The 5,545-nt window shown below is 44.4% G+C and overlaps 1 pseudogene; it reads left to right on the top strand.

Annotated features, from left to right (window-relative positions):
- The first annotated feature begins 2,111 nt into the window (after nt 1–2,111).
- On the top strand, nt 2,112–5,335 carry LOC136129128 (ubiquitin-associated protein 2-like pseudogene; annotated as a pseudogene).
- Nucleotides 5,336–5,545: the final 210 nt, after the last annotated feature.

Genomic DNA, 5,545 nt, shown 5'->3' with positions numbered 1-5,545 from the left:
ATTTAACAAATTCTAGACACCGAAGGAGGAAGTGGAAAGGACTAGTGTTAGCTCAATTTCAAAATGCAAAATAAGATTCAAGTTGTGAGTTTAAGCTGAGGATTCAAGAAGAGTGAAGTTGATTTGGAACATCTAGCACCACACGATAAATCAATGAATTTTAAGGAATGGCTTCTAGTATATCTAATGTCATGTCAGCATTTTCTGCAGTTAAAAATCTCTACTTTGATGAGATCAAAGAATCCAAAGCTTTAAGGATGGACTGTGAGTCATTTTACATATATTATTATTGATAATAAAGGCACAGTAATTCACCTTTTGTAAGACTCTAGCTTCAGACTTTTCCCATCGTGGTAATGTATGTGGGTTGTACAGAGAATTATAAATATAATTTATTAAAAAAATTCAAGTTCCAAATGTTTCTCAATAGGTTCAAAGATAATATAGTTTGTTGGAAATGGATTTTAAACTTTTTCTAAGATGACTGCAAGTTAACATTCTTGTGTGAGTATTAAAACATTTACAGCCTTCAAAGCCGATTTAGTTACTCATATAGTTTTAAGGATTATAGCTCTTAAATATTAATTTCACCATTTAAACTAATTAGTAACATTAAAATGACTCATTCAGAGAACTAACACTTATGTCAGTTTATTTACTATTTCAACAAGCCAAAACAAAAAAAAAGAAGGAAATTTTCTTAAGGTGAAATATACATTTGAAATTAGTCATTAAAGAAAATTTCACTGGGATAAGAACAGTAACATGCTTTGGAAGTGCTAAGAATGCAGTTAGTCTCATGACAGCAGAATAATATAACACCACTTGTTAAAAAAATAGAATCATTTATTCATTCAATCAGTTATTTCAATCAGTTATCACAGGATGCAAAGAGAAGCCAGGCTCTCCTGTTTCGAAGGAGTTAGTCAGTGAAATAAAAAAGGAAGTGTTTTCAAAACAATGTGGCAAGCATTACAGTCGACCTAAGTATGGTGACTTTGGGGAGCATAGAGGAAAGAATATTACCATAAATCTACACACTCTACCATGTTTTTCTGTAGACTTAATAAATAACATAATTTGCACATGTATTTGTGGCTATTTTTAAAACATGTTTAACAGTCTCTTGAATAAAATTAATAATCTGATAGCATTTTCATTTCATAATATTTTTGAGTAAACATATACAAAAGTCAATGATGGTCCTAAGGATGAGTCTTGTTAATAAATATATATGTATATATACACACATACATACATATATTTTTGTTGTTATTGCTAATTTAATAAGGAATACTCATAAAAATAAATTTGAGATCCATCATTTTGTCGCCTGAACTCTTTTTTACAATACACATATTTTAAATGAAAATGAGTAACCTAGGCATAACAAGTAGGTTTTAGCCCTGATTGACTGATGAAGTTCACCTGACATGCAATTGTAGTGAGAATTCTAAAGATGTCTGGACTAAGTGGGAAACAATATTATTTATTGTTATAATTGTTTATAATAACAATATTAGTTATTGATTATCTATGTGCTATAGGCACACGAAAGGGGAATATTGACCCACTATGCATGCCACCCTTGGAGTGGGTTAACCACACAGAGGACACCTGAGGAGCATCACAACAAGGAAGCACATTAAAATTAAATGTTGCTGGGGAAGTTAGGTGTGAACAGTCATTCAAAGTCGAGGTGCTCCACTTGCACGCCCCTTACAGATGAGTCAGCTCTCACCTGTGACGGAAGGAAGGAAGTGGCTGAGGGGTAATGAGAGGGAGTCTGGCTGCAGACCAACTCCTTGTATCTCTCATTTATGTTATGCTCGTGAGAAGAATCAGACAGAAGTGTGCTTGGAGATGTATTGCTTTATGTTTGGGTGTGATTGATTTTCCTGACTCATCCTTTAGGGGAGAAAAGCAGCCTTTTACCTAGACACCACAGGTCCATGATCACCATAGCTTTTCAGTCACAAAAGACTTTGGGACAACACTAGGGGACAAAACAGCATGTTGTGCAGTTACATTCAAACAATTCTTTAAAAACTGGCATAAGGAGGAGACTGAGTATTCTACGTTGTAAATATTGTTATTCGTATATACTGTAAATGATGACATGGGTGGGCATTAACCGAGCCCTAGGAAACTGGGAACGACCTGAAAGTTAAAACCAGACACAGCACAAGCAGCGGCCCTGGGCCACTGAGGAGCAAATTCGACTTGCACAGATGATTTTGGACCATAATGATGCTGGCTTTGAGGAAAAGGTGAAACAACTGATTGATATCACAGGCAAGAACCAGGATGAATGTGTCATTGCTTTGCATGACTGCAATGGAGATGTCAACAGAGCCATCAATGTACTGCTGGAAGGAAACCCAGATATGCATTCCTGGGAGATGGTTGGGAAGAAGGGAGTCTCAGGACAGAAGAATGGTGGCCAAACGGAATCCAACGAGGAGGGCAAAGAAAATCGAGACCGGGACAGAGACTATAGTCGGCGACGTGGTGGGCCACCAAGATGGGGGAGAGGTGCCAGCCATGGACGAGAGTTTCGAGGTCAGGAAAATGGGTTAGATGGCACCAAGAATGTAGGGCCTTCTCGAAGAGACACAGAAAGAGGCAGAAGAGGTCGTGGCCGAGGCAGAGGTGACTCTGGTAGGTGGGGAGGAAGGTTTTCTGCTCAAGGAATGGGAACCTTTAATCCAGCTGATTATGCAGAGCCAGCAAATACTGATAACTATGTCAATAGCAGCTGCAATACATAGAACAACACTGGCCACTTTGAACCCGATGATGGGATGAGTGCATAGAGGACTGCAACAGACGAGTGGGAAACTGAAGACGGGAATGAAGATCTTTCCGAGACCAAGATTTTCACTGCCTCTAATGTGTCGTCAGGGCATCTGCCTGTGGAGAATGTGACAGTCACTGCTGGTCAGAGAACTGACCTTGCTGCTCTGTTGGGGAAGACACTGCCTTCAATGGAGAATGAGTCATCTAATCTGGATCCATCTCAGTCTCCTTCTCTTCTCCAGCCTCTGGTGTTCAGTAACTCGAAGCAGAGCGCCATATCGCAGCCTGCTTCAGGGAACATGTTTTCTCATCACAATATGGTGAGCATGTTAGGAAAAGAAGTTGGTGATGTCGGTGAAGCTAAAGGTGGAAGCACCACAGGCTCCCAGTTCTTGGAGCACTTCAAGACTGCTCAGGCCCTGGCTCAGTTGGCAGCTCAACATCCTCAATCTGGAACCACCACCACCTCCTCTTGGAACATGGGCTCCACCACACAATCCCTATTGCTGATGCAGTATGATTTGAAGAACCCAAATGTTTCAACAGTGCATAGCCCCTTTACAAAGCACCAGCCTTTCACCCCGTCTTCAACTGTGATGGAGGTGTTCCTTCAGGAGAAGCCACCCACAGTGGCTACCTCCACTGCTTCACCTCCCACCCCCCCCCCAACCCGTGTTCTCCCTTCCAAGCAAATCCACCTCAACTCCTCAAATGTCTCCTGGGTCTTCAGACAACCAATCCTCCAGTCCTCAGCCAGCTCAGCAAAAACTGTAACAGCAGAAGAAAAAAGCCTCTGTGACTTCTAAGATTCCTGCTCTGGCTGTTGAGATGCCTGGCTCAGCACATATCTCAGGGCTCCGCCTGCAGTTTGGGGCATTTCAGTTTGGTTCAGAGTCTGTCCTTTCTGATTATGAGTCCACCCCCACCACGAGCACCTCTTCAAGCCAGGCTCCAAGTAGCCTCTATACCAGCACGGCCAGTGAATCTTCATCCACAATTTCATCTAACCAGGAGTCCAGTTATCAGAGTGGCCCAATTCAGTCGACAGCTTATACCTCCCAAAATAATGCTCAGGGCCCTCTATATGAACAGTGATCCACACAGACTCAGCGGTAACCCAGCTCCATCTCTTCATCATCCCAAAAGGACTTGACTCAGGCAAAGAATGGCTTCAGTTCTGTGCAGGCCACGCAGTTGCAGAACACGCAATCTGTTGAAGGTGCTACAGGCTCTGCACCTTCCAATTCTAGCATCCCCCCTCTCAGTGAAACGGTATCTGCAACTTCCTTACTGACGACAGCCAATCAGCACTCATCCTCCTTGGGTGGCTTGAGCCACAATGAGGAGATTCCAAATACTACCAGCACACAACACGGCAGCATGTTATCTACTCAGCAGAATACCCTTTCATCATCAACATCTTCTGGGCAGACTTCGACATCCACTCTTTTGCACACAAGCATGGAGAGTGAGGCAAATCTTCATTCTTCCTCCAGCACTTTCTCCACCACATCCAGAACAGTCTCTGCACCAGTGGTCAGTGTCTCTTCCAGTCTCAATAGTGGCAGGAGCTTGGGCCTCAGTCTAGGCAGCAACTCTACCATCATAGCCTCCACTCGAAGCTCAGTTGCTACGACTTCAGGAAAAGCTCCTCCCAACCTCCCTCCTGGGGTCCTGCCATTGTTGCCTAATCCATATATTATGGCTCCAGGGCTGTTACATGCCTACCCGCCACAAGTATATGGTTATGATGACCTGCAGATGCTTCAGACAAGATTTCCATTGGATTACCACAGCCTCCCATTTCCCACACCCACCACTCCACTGACTGGGAGGGATGGTAGCCTGGCCAGCAACACTTATTCTGGTGACCTCACAAAGTTCGGCCATGGGGATGCCTCGTCCCTAGCCCCGGCCACAGCCTTATCCCAGCCCCAGCAGAACGAGACACAGACTCACTAGACCAGGCAGCAGACATTCCTGAACCCGGCGCTGCGTCCTGGCTACAGTTACAACAGCCTGCCATACTACACAGGGGTTCCGGGCCTCCCCAGCACCTTCCAGTATGGCCCTGCTGTGTTCCCTGTGGCTCCTACCTCTTCCAAGCAGCATGGTGTGAATGTCAGTGTGAATGCATCAGCCACACTTTTCCAACAGCCAAGTGGATATGGGTCTCATGGATAAAACACTGGTGTATCAGTCACCTTCAGTAATACAGGTGTGCCAGATATCTCAGGTTCTGTGTACTCCAAAACCCAGCAGGCCTTTGAGAAACAAGGTTTTCATTCCAGTACTCCTGCTGCCTCCTTCAACTTGCCTTCAGCCCTAGGAAGTGGGGGCATAATCAATCAGGCCACAGCTGCTTTTTAGGCACATTCTGAGCCCCCATCAGCAGCCTCACTCCCAGATCCTTCAACATCACATGCAGCAGGATGGCCACACAGGCAGTGGGCAATGTAGCCAGATCAACTCCATCCCTCAGAAGCCCCAGACCAGCAAGTCTTCCTACAACAGCTACAGCTGGGGGGCCAACTGAGCCCCTGACTCTCTTCTCCTGGTCCCATCTTCTGAGAGGGCTTCTCAGCCTGGTAACTATGGAAACAGCATTAAAGAGAGAAAGGAATGTGAGGGGGGGTGTTCTGATGCCCCCACCCCCAGCAGCCCACCCCATGCCTCAGCTTCATGTCTGTACCATCCCCACTCTGTTGTATGTATTATAGGATTTGTATTTTCTCCTTTTTTTTCT

The sequence above is a fragment of the Phocoena phocoena genome, chromosome 10 (assembly GCF_963924675.1).
Source record: "Phocoena phocoena chromosome 10, mPhoPho1.1, whole genome shotgun sequence".
In the NCBI taxonomy this organism is placed as follows: Eukaryota; Metazoa; Chordata; class Mammalia; order Artiodactyla; family Phocoenidae; genus Phocoena; species Phocoena phocoena.
This window is presented reverse-complemented; position numbering and strand designations above follow the sequence as displayed.